Source organism: Apteryx mantelli, chromosome 16, assembly GCF_036417845.1.
Source record: "Apteryx mantelli isolate bAptMan1 chromosome 16, bAptMan1.hap1, whole genome shotgun sequence".
In the NCBI taxonomy this organism is placed as follows: domain Eukaryota; kingdom Metazoa; phylum Chordata; class Aves; order Apterygiformes; family Apterygidae; genus Apteryx; species Apteryx mantelli.
The window spans coordinates 16,591,139-16,603,118 of record NC_089993.1 but is presented as its reverse complement, the minus strand read 5'-3'; positions in this window follow the sequence as shown (position 1 = coordinate 16,603,118).

The following is an 11,980-nucleotide window of genomic DNA, read 5'->3' as shown; positions in this document are numbered from 1 at the left end:
TTTGGAGATACCCACAGGTTGCGGCACTGCCTGGAGGAGTGGATACAACCGTCGGCACATGGCCTTGCGAAAAACCTTTGCTCTCAGAGCGGTTTGTCCCGAGATCCCAACCACGAGGTCGGCAGTGCTGTGCTTGCAGCTGGCCAGGAGCCCTACGCTTTTGTGTGACAACAGCTGAAGCAGTGTGCTCTACATCAGCATGTATGTCTCTGGTTTCTGGGCAACGTACCAGTGGATGGTGCCCAAGAATGTGTAGCTCCATTATTGCTACCAGACATCTAGATTAAGTAATCTGGTTTGTGGGGTTGGTTGGGGTTTTTTTTGGTGACCATCCCAAAGTCCCAATAACATGGCAAATATCCCTGTGTATTTGCAGACATCTGGCTGCACTAGTCCTCATGTGTCATTGAGAAGTGGTGCTCCTTTCTGCTTTAGCTAAAACTCACCAGTGTTGGGGCTCTCAAAGGCACAGAAATCCAGGGCAGTAGAAAATCAGAGGTAGATCTTGGTCTTTATTTTTAGGGCATACTATCTGACAGCCCTAAGCCTAAACTTCTGACTACTCTGACACCAATAAAAGCAGCTATGCACTGTTGACAATTCCCTCTAAAAGCTTTTAATCCTTGCTCTTAGGTACTGAGCCGGGTCGTCATCTAGCTCACAGCGCTGTCATCAGGCTGCAAGATATGGCCAGCCTGCTGTGCAGGTGGGACATGGCACGCATGACTGGTGTTTGTTGGTTGTACTTCTCTAGCTAGATACTTATGGGTCCACTGCCATCATGTCACTTCATGAGCAACTTCATGTCACACTGTGTTAGCATCAAGAATGCTGGTGGTGATGCCAAGTGGTAAATAAAGAGCAAATAAAAGCCCTCAGCAGAAAGAAATTAATTCATAGCATCCCGGAAATATCCTTTCCAGGCTACTAAGGCCAGCATTTTCCACAGGGCTGCAGAGGTCAGGCACCTGACCTCTATTTCCCATTGCAATTTATGCACCTATGAAGATCCCAGTGGGTATCTTGGAGAAAGCAGAGAAAGAGAGGAAACAAAGAGCTACTCCTATGGCTACTGTATGTCTGGGTTTTCCAAAGACATTTGGTTTTTTTGCAAGGAGATCATGCCAAGTAGAATTAGAGTATTTTGGAACAGTATTTTGGGCTGAGCCACCAGCATCTGGACTCCTGGCTCTGAAGACTGTGCATGCCTAGCCCTGACTCCACGGTGCATGCAAGGCTGATACCAGAGGAGGACTGACCAGTATATGGATATTGCACACATGGTCAGTATGTGCACAGTGAATCCAAAGCGTTCTGGAGCATCGTATTTACTGCACACATTTCCACCCAAGAAATCCATGACCATTATGGGAGTCTAAGCCAGAAACTGTCTGAAATGCGTAGCTTAAAGAGAAAGCCTTTAGGCCTTTGAGTTATGCTGTGGAAAAAAAAGCATGTACTGGAAAAATGGTCAACAAATCTTAATGAGCTTCTTCTTGAGTCTCAGGATGTTGACACAAGTAAGGGCTCCATCACTTTGCGTACAGCAGTATGAAAGTACACATGTACACACGCACAAGCACTGGGTTTCCAGGAAAGACTACTATCTTCTATTTAAAAGAAACCAGACAAGCTTTCTGGGTGCATAAGAAAATCTGTAAGCTGCTGACCATCACCATTCAACAACACTGTGTAACCACAGGAAAACAAAGCAAAAAAAAAGAGGTGAAATATTTTTAGAAGGAACTGGTTAAGTCTATAATTTAAGTAGCTCTGAAGCCTAGCTCTGTCAAATAAGTGACTTTCAGTGGCTCTTGGGAACAGCAACATATGGATGAATCCAATATTTAAAAAATAGTACCAACAGGATCCAAATTCTTTCCTCAGTTACTCAGAGATAGCTCTGGTAGTTTGTGCCAAAAGAGAAAGATGGCAGCCTAATAAAATTAATATTTAATTTCTTTACATCTAACCAAGTAACCCCTGGGAAGATACCTCTGTGCATAAGCAGTCCTTAAAAAAGTCTCATTCTGTAAGCTCTTTTTTGGCACTACCAGTAGATAGCAAAGGAGAGGGGATGGGTAAGCAGTTTTCTTTTCTTCCTGCAAGCTTTGTATTTTGCTAGCGTTAACGCCTGACTGCAGACAGCACAGTGGGACCTGAAGTGGTACTGGGGGCCTAATCCAATAGCAGCTTAGAAATAAGACCTACAGTCCTTTTTCAGCCACCTCTTTGTGTTGCCAAATTGCTTCTGCTGATTTTTACAGGTAGAAACAAGAGTTCAGGTGAGGTTGTTTTGCACTTTGTTACCAAAATCTCTGCAGCTCTGACTTGCTTCTGGACTTGGGAGGGTAAAATGAGATTCATGGCTCCACTGAAGTCATCAGGAGTTTGGCCGTGGGCTTTAGTAGGACCAAGAGTTCACTTATTCTGCATAAACTTGAAATACTGGTGATATGCAGAACTTACACATGGAAACTACTAGCTATATTAAAATCACTAAGGGTGTGATCTGGCTGTCTACCACTTCCAAAGAAATCAAGGAGATCCTTTGTAGACTCATGCAGTACTTTGCAGAACTGTCCTAGGAAAGTCTCCGTGATGGTGCAGGTTGAGACTGCTCTTGTCAAAGAAGATTTCTGAGAAGCGCAAGCTGCTTTCACCAGCACTTCCTGGTGAGTAAATGTAGTGTGGGTACGCGGGAGGGGGAGCTGGTTGGAAAATGAATAGATTTTTCTCTTCTAAATGGGAAGTAGTGAAGAGTGGATGTATGCAACAGTGAATACAATGAGCGCACAGTCTGTTGGCGTATGTTCCCCCAGGCTCTCTCAAGGCATATAGTGTGTACCCAAAGCTGTGGGATATACACTGTTTCCCAAGGCTTCCTAAAAGGGAACATTCACCCCGTACCAGCTTTCCCCATCTACGAGCACGGGCATGCTGTGAACATCCACCAAGCCCAAAGATGTCCATGATTGCACTCAGTAGTTTGAAACCTCAAGGAGAGGAATTCACATGGTCTGGAGTTATCTCCTGCTCCCTGACTCCCTGGTTTTGCCTTCAACAGAATAGCTATAACCCATTACATTCTCCAAACCCAACATGATTATTTTTCCTTCTTAAGAAGATTTTCTGAAATACTTCACTAGAGAAAACTAATGTTTCAGAAAATTTTTATGGACACCATTAGCAGTTTAAAAAGGAAACCGTTTTACAACATTAACTATAGTAGATGTTACTTGCACCCGATCTAATATATGGATATACTGTGTCATTAACTGAAGCAGTGCAAAAGGGCTTTGCAATTTTCAGCTTGTGTGTCAAGGATGCTGCACGCTCTGATGCAGCGCCTCGGCAAGGAATTAGCTTGGATTAGACAGGCATTTGGTTTTTCTCAGTGTTTAAAATACCAAGGTGGTGATGCTGAAGTGAAAACACCAATGCCTCCTTGTGCCCCTCAGGTATACAGGAAGGAGAAATCACAAAGTGAAAAAAAAGAAAGGCCAAGGTGCAAGGGGGAACTACAAAAACAAAAATAAAATATACTTTGAATCAACAGCAAAGCTTCCTAAAGCAAGCTGGGTAGATTCATAATTTTTAAAGCAAAAAAAAAAAAAAAAACTATTTTTTTTTTAGTTTTCAGGCCTCTTGCTTAAAGACAAACCATGGAATTTTACCCGTGAGACCCGCGGAGGATAGAGCAAGTCTTATTATTTAAAAGGCCAGTAACTTGTAGCTGAACTTGAGGAAATCCTCAAAATAAGCAAAGCCAATTTAAAGCTCTGCAAATGAAGACACTTAACAATTCCACTCCATTCTCTATTCTTACCCCTTTAAAAAAGCATCCTATTTCCAGTCTGAATTTTATTATTCCAACTCGCAGTCAGTTGCTCACGTTATACTTTTTCCAAAAAAAAGAGCACCCTGTTATTGGATGCTATGAAGGGGCTATGCCAGTCCCCGTAGTACAAAACATGAGGCTGTGCCACCAGGGCAACCCCCAGGGTCCCAGCGGGGCATGGATGGGGCCACCCGGGGCTGGGAATCCCAAAGGGATGGGAACTAAGCCAGACACTTATCCATCTGGACGGCGCGCCAGGGTGCACGCGCTGCGCCGCACCAGCCGTGACCCGAGAGAGGTGTTTTTTCCAGGCGCAACACATCGCAGCTGAGCAGTCGCTATACTCCCTTTGTCACAGTAACCTGTAAAGGATTTTATATGCAATGCAAGTTACTCATAAATTATTCTCTTTGCAAATCAGGTACCTATAAATTATTCTCTGTAATTGAAAGTTACCTATGAATTATTCTTTTTGTAATTCTCAGATATGTCATTTGCGCTCCATTATATTGACACTGCTTTCTTGGATAGATACGCCTGGGGCTGACAGCGTGCAGTGCTCAAAAGCCAAGGCAATATCGTACAGTATCGTGCAAGTTCACTGCAATATTCTGACATGATGGAAATGGTCCTCGGTGAACAGATCCCATGTAGTACTGGTCCAGAAAAGGACACCCAGTGCCTAACAGTTTTATCTGGGATTTTATGGAATGTGGCCCTAATGTTGTATATATTGGATTGTATATATATTTTTTTAAGCCGATGATTCTAAAGTTGTTTATTTTATAAGTCAACTTGTAAGTCATTTCTAACTCTGTCTCTCTCGTATACACTGCAGACCGCAGATGCATGGAAGTACTGTTAATTTGGTTTCTTTCCCCTCTCAACTCTTACAAAGTATTTAGAGACAGATTCATTTAACTGGACTCCTTGGATGTCAGAGGGACATCAGCCAAGTCTGTTAAAACTGATTAATTGCTTAAATTAGGCACTGTACTGTAAATAAGCGGCGATAGTGCAGAAAATTCATAGCCTGTCAACCTAAATGAAAAGCCCAGAGCAAACATAACAAGCATTAGCTAATTATCAATAAATGCCCTAGTTGCTTAATAGCTCCTTTCCTAAGATTTGCAAGTGTTATCTGCTACTGCTACTTTTAGATCACTCTCTCCTCCCCAGTATAACACAGAAGATAGACAGCCTGAAAGCAATTTTCCCAACTTGTTGACCTGTACGGAAAAAGATTTTTCTTGGCTGAGAAGTTCAACTCACAACGGGTAAGAAAATCCAGTGCAACGGGAACAAGAGAGGACATGCGAGCATTTAACCCTGGTACAAATAAGATTCTCATTACTGAAGCTCCTTCCTCAGGGACCTAAACACAGTCATTTGCACAGACTGATGCTTTGCATTAACTTTGCATTAAGAGACTTTGCATTAAATGGCCACAAAGCAATGAATCAGATCTTTGTGTGTTCCAGATCATAAAATTAGATGAGATCCTTCTGGCCTCAGGTACTGCCAGATCCCAGTAATGTATATATGCAATATCTCCACAATATGTTTGTGACACTAAAACAGATGCTTTGTGTGGTCTCTCTGGGAATGAGTCATTCCTGGAGCTGTGAAAACCTTCAGGGATTCACACACGCATTTACTTGGAAGAGAATCTACCTGCAACTGTGATTGATACGTTATTGCCTTTAAGGCTCAATCCTGGAAATTCACCCTCACATTAATCTTTCTAATACATTTACTTGGACAAGTCAGCTGGACAACTCACATGCAGACAGGTCTGCAGGATTAAAGACGAGATTTGTAAAGGTCATTATGTACCTAAGATGGAGACAGATGTTTTCAGGCTTTTAAAAAACACCTACACGTCCACTTTCCCTTGATGCCGTTTTATGTTCAAGGCTGCTCTCTTCAATTCACCCTTCTTCATATGAATATGTATTAAGGACATACATTATCCATAGTCTCAGTCTTCTATTCTAAAGATTTTACATATTCTATGCTCATACGTAATGCTATTATTTTTTATAGTGCCTTCTGTTTGAGGATATCTAAGAGCCATACAAACATTAATGAACTGGTCTGTGCTACCCTCCAGAAAGTAAGATGAATGTATATGCCTTTCCCCCTCCTCCCACTCACCACTCATTTATTCATCATTTTTAGTGGCATATGATTTTCTCTGTTCATTTTAGCCCTGTTAAACACTTCATAATACTCCTTCCACGCACGTGTGTGATGGCTGCATTCTTTTTTCCTTGTTCTTACAGGAAACAAACCTGCGTGATCTACTGGCTATTTCATGCACATTTGATAACCAAAGAGCCAAAAGCACCCAGAAGTGGAGAGCAGCACTACTATATGACAGACAGCCCTGCAGAGATATCCAGGCTCAAATCATTTACAGCTCTGGGCACTTTGCTCTTCATCATACTTGTCTAGACAGACTAAATGGTTTCTGCAAGACAACCCCAGCGTTAGCCAGGAAAGAAATTGCAGAGTTTCCATACAGATGAATGCACGAACAGGTATGGCTATGGTTAGATATTCCCTTGAGCATGGGCATTATAAAAGTGGTTGATCATGCAGCATAAATGCACTGTAATGCTGTACCTCTTCCCAAGGAATCAAAGTGCTTTATTTGCGCTGCCGCCAGGTAGGGGATGTTTGCATCCATTTTACAGCCAAGAAGAGCGAGGGGGCACCAGGGTAATACCACTGCCAGGGAGCCACAAAGCCAGTATGGCCTGGGGCAAGCCAGACCCCAACCCTGTGATTTCTTAATGGCTACCTATATATATATATATATATATATATATATATATATATCCTAACCATCAGACAGCGCTGCCAGCCCGGGGGTTTATTCGGTAAGAGGCGTGTTCTGGAAATGTTGCAGAAGTGGGTCCTGCTCCTGGGATACCCGGACCCACCTGGCCCTGCTGACTGGGGAAGGAGGCAGGTAACCCTGTATTGCCAGGGGGATCCCACAGGTCAGTATGTGGGGAAGGGATGGGTCTTCCAGCACCCGGAGAGGATGCACCGCACACGGCCCCTAGCACCTGAACCCTGGGGAGGATGCACCATGCACAGCACCTAGCACCCAAACCCCGGGGACGATGCACCGACACGGTCCCTAGCACCCAAACCCCGGGGGCAACGCACCCACACGGTCCCTAGCATCCAAACCCTGGGAGGAGGCGCCACACATGGCCGTGGCACCCAAACCCCGGGGACGATGCACCGACACGGCCCCGAGCACCCGAACCCTGGGGACGATGCACTGCGCGCAGCCGTAGCACCCAAACCCGGGGGAGGAGGCGGCACCGCGCGTGGCCCCAGCGCCCCAGGAGCAGACCCTGAGCGGGACCCCCCGCACCGCGGGGAGGATGCACCAAGCGGGACCCCCGGCACCCGGAGAGGATACCCGGAGCACGGACCCCCGCATCCCGGGGAGGATGCTCCTAGCAGCCGGGGCTGGATGCCCCGAGCACGGACCCCCACCACGCCGGGCGGATACCCGGAGCACGGACCCCGGCACCGGGGCAGCCCGCCCGAAGCGTCCCCGTCCCCCGCCCCTCTCCCCGTCCCCCGCGGCGGCCCCGAGCTGGACTCACCGCCGCCGGGCCGGGCTGCGGAGGCCGGGGAGGCGCGGCAGGGCCGGGAGCGCCGGCTCGGGGCTGGCGAGGCGGAGCGGAGCCCGGCAGCGGCGGCTGCAGCAGGAGGAGGCGGAGGAGGAGGAAAAAGGGGGAGCAAGGGGGGGCTCGGCCCCTCCGCCGGGAGCCCACGGGATTCGCCGAGCGGCGCCGAGAGCCGCCTCCCGCCGCCGCGGGCTCCGGCGGGGCGATGCGCGGGGCAACCGCCGGGGGGCGCCCTGCTCTGCGCGCACCCCCGCCCGGCCCCGGCAGCGCGGGGGGCCGCACTCGCTTGGACTGGGTCACCCCCCAAACCGGGGGGGACAGGTCCGGGAGAAGGTGGCTGCGGCCCCTGGCAAGCCCTCGGCTCCGGCTGGCCTCCGGCAGGTCCCTCCGGCTGGCTGGAGCCCGGGAGGCGAGCGCAAGCAAAGCCAGAGCTCTCTCCGGGAAGCGCCTTCCCGAAAGAGCCGAGGGCTGAGCAACAAGACGGAGCCCTAAGGACGGAAAGCCCTTTAATCTCCTCGCTTAATAAGAAGTGGATGACGCTGTGGGTGTCTGGAGACCGGAGCGCTAGTTATGTGGTTGTGCCGGCGACGGATGAGAGCTCCTCCATGGGAGTGGTGCTTGCGTTTGCCTTGATGCTTCGCTCAGTACCTCTCTCCCACGTGAGATGCATTTTTTTTTGTCCCAGGGTGTCCTTTAATTTGGGAAGATTATCTGTTTTTGGAAAGGTTAATTATGTTAGAGGAGTGGAGCCCCATTTCTTCATTCCTTGATTTATTCTTGCTTTTATGTTTCAATCCCTCCAGTGCTTTGATCACTTATTTCATCCATCCCTTGGTGGAAGGAAAACAGAATATCCTGGCTGGGACCCAAGCTTGTCCCTAAGTGGTGTAAGCTGAAGTTAAAAAATAAATGTCTTACAGCCCAAGTAGCTGTAGTGGTCCTTGAAGAACAAATCCTGCTGCCATAGACCAGCACGAGCGAGGGCCTTGCAAGAGCCAGCAGAAACGCCCCCCCCAGCTGAAGCGGCTGTAGAAATGGAGAGATCGCCATGCTCGATGCTAGGGGGTTAGCAAGCACGACCGCAGGAAAATCACTGTGTGCTGCAGCCTGCCGTCCCTGGGATCTGCATTGCTCTTAAGGCCCGGAGAGCATCACTGCTGAAAAATTGCCTTATTTGCTGCTCTCGTAATCAGGATGGGAGGAGAAGCAGCAGCTTCACCTGGCAGCGATGGCTGCTGGCAAAGCCTCTTTGTGGGAAACCTTCCTGCGATTCAGCGTACGGGAGGGCAGGACTGAGTCGTAAGGCCTTGCAAGAGCACACTGCTTTTCCATTTGATACCCCAAGCACAGGAGATGCCCTCTGGGCTGTTTTAGTTGGTTGCTGCTTGTAACTAGAATTTATTGGCATTAATTAACTTACATTATCTATTTGTATGTTGCTGATTTTATACCATCAGCCTGTTCCAAACAGTATGAATCCCATAGAATTGGATCCTGCTCTGAGGAAGCTATGAGCTAAACCAGACAAAAATGCTGTCCAGATATATTGTGTTCCAAGAATGCCTTTTTTTTTGTAAGAAACCGATTGCATTTAAACTTAATATTTAATACTTGGCTTAGCTGACAGACCACTGACTAAACAGCATGGGTAAACATGTGTTGTAATTAAATGTTCTTATAATGATGCGTTCAGCCCTCACTGTCCTGGGCAGACACAGGGGAGGAGCTGGGTAGTCCTGCCCCAGAGAGCTTACAGGTTAATGAAGATTAAGACCAGGAACAGACTGATGAGGAAAATGTTCACTCTAACTTTTAGGAGGTGTGTGGTTTTATTAAGAGAAGATCAGTGTAAGAGGAAGCTAAAGGAATGGAGAAGGGGAGGTAGTCAAAAATCAGATGAGAAAATCACAAGGAGTCCTAAAGGGCAGGTGTGCAAAGATTTGGAGATAGGGATTGAAGGCTGGGATGGAGCAGGACAAAGCCAGGCATCGGTACAGTGATGCTCAGCACTAGCTCAGCTGTGGTTAAAGCTGGTCGCAGCAGAGACGTGATGTTCACCACAAGTGGCCTTTAACTGCAGCAGGCAGCAGCAATCATTACTGTGCTCCAGACTCCATTGTTCAGGCTGAGTTGTATTTCCTAGCAAAGACGTGATACGTTGCTTCAGAGTAGAAGGATATAAAAAAAAAACAGACCTGTGTGTCTTCAGTGGGTGAGTGCAGGAAACCCCATGAAGTACCATGTCCTCAGTGCAAAGTGGAATGAAAAAAATCCCCAACTGATGCCTAAAATTTGAACTTAAGAGGTTGTAGTTGTTTAGCTGAAAAAAAATGCAATATATACATAGCTTCACAAGGAGAAAAGACAGGTACCCAAGAGCTGCTCAGGCTAGGAAGAAGAGGTATGGCCCAAACCCACAGCTGCAAAATGAAGCAAGGCTAATTGAAATGAGAAAATAGGCGTTAATTTTTTAAGAATGAAGATGATTAGCTGCTGGAACAAATTACTAAAGAAAGTGAAAGTTTCTCCATATGTTAGTGTTTTCCAATCAAGATAAGATGCCTTTCTGCAAGATGGGCTTCAGCCAAGGACAGTGATGGGTGAAACGTGATGGTTTCTGCTAGATGTGGAGACGTGACCTAATTGTCCCACCTGGCTTTTGGGCCAGACTCTGCTTTTAGTTTTGGTGTGTACTTTAAATCCTTCCCGGCTGGCTGTAGCGGTGCTGGATGGTTCCTGGAGGACAGCCCCCAGGTATCTGTTGTGACCCCAGGCAATTTAGGAACCCTGAAAAATGGGAGAAGTTGAGCCCTGAGTTGCTCATCTCAGGGCTCTCGCAAGCGGAGGCTGTGCCGCTCGGTGCAGGGGCAGCCGGAGGACAAGTTGGGGATCAGACTTGGCCTGCTCAGTGGTTTTATTTGCTTTATTCTCCCAGCTGGCCAAACTGGCGTATTGGTGTGCGTGAGCGTGGAGGGTACGGACCTGGGTCAGGTATCTCTGGGTGAATCGAACCGGGTTCACGCGAGGCTGCTGAATGCCTGGCTGGGCGCGAGCAACCCCCCGACCACGTAAGTCGGCCGCCCCGGTCTGGCGAAGAGGGCTCTGCCTCAGCATCCGTGGCCTTCTCGGTTGTGCCGCTGACCTGTGGTGTGATGAGAGGCGAATTGTTTGCCCTCTCTGCTCCTGTTTCCTTTTGCAACTTCGTTTGCCTTTTCTGTCTGACCCAGAGCTCTTCAAGGGACTCTCTCCTGGTGCGATTATACTCTGAATACCTGGGCAGTTATTTTTCAGGTAGCAGATTGCTAGCTGCGGGTGTGAGATATTCTCCTGTTACTGGAGTTTTGCCTATTTGGAAGTCATGGTGCTATTTCTATGTCTTTGTAGTCTTGGGACAGTTTTGAAGAGGTGACTTTTAGTTTCAGGGAGTCTACGCTGCCGTCACAACGCGTAAATGCACACAAGCAAACTTTGAGAAAGTTGGATATTAGTATCAGCCTGGGCAAAGCGATGTGAGCTCATCTCTTCTTCTCTCTCTGTTCTCCAACTACAAAGCGCTGACCTAGATTTAGGCAGCACTGCCTAAGGTTGTATTACTATTACTATATTGCCCTCGGCCCTGGAGCAGCTGTGCAAGGAGCTGTCTCACCTTTGGACTGTGCTGTGTGCAAGGAGGAGAATTAGGGAATGCAGAAAAAATATGAACCTAGTCTCACGGTGCTGCTTCTACAAAAATGAGGTGGCTGTAAAATTTGCTGGCGGGTATAGGTAGAAAAGCCAAAGAGTGAGATCTGCGACATAGTAATGGTGATGGAAAGGAAGAGGTTAAACGAGACTAACCAGTTTGTGGTGGAGAATGAGAGTTACCGTCCTGGGAGTCACTGGGAGAACGCGGTGTGCGCTGCTCTTCTGGGGAGAGGCTGGCTTTCTCCGCAAGCTCAAGATGTTATGTGTCTGGTAGAGAGAAGGTCTGAAGCAGGAGAGGAGTAATTATTAAAGCAATCATTCTCTTTGAACGGGAGAGCCTGAAAGACCGTCTCCGATAAGGCCGCAAGAGCTTTGTGCTTCCTCCCTGAAAAAGAGTGATTTGGCTCAATAGGTACATCAGAGGGGATAAAGGGGAGGTGAAATGCTCCGTGTCATTCATTCACAATGATACCCTTAAAAAAATAATATATTTATGGAGTATTATACTGGTGCTGTAGAAAGGCTCCTCCTGTGCCCAGCTGCTGCTCTGGGTGCTGCCCAAGTTGGCAGGGTAGGGATACACCCGGGGATGCTGCCTTGGGTCCGGTCCATTGCCCTGCCCTGCGCGACCCAGGGAGGAACCTCTCTGAGGCACGGCAACAAGTGCAGTACCCAGGTTTTTCTGTGATTCCCTTCAAATATCTGGGTGAAACAGCTAGGATGAACAGCAATGAAGGACGGTTTCCTTCCTTCAGTAGGAGGGGGGTGGAAGAGAAGAAAAGAGCAGCAGGCACCTTCT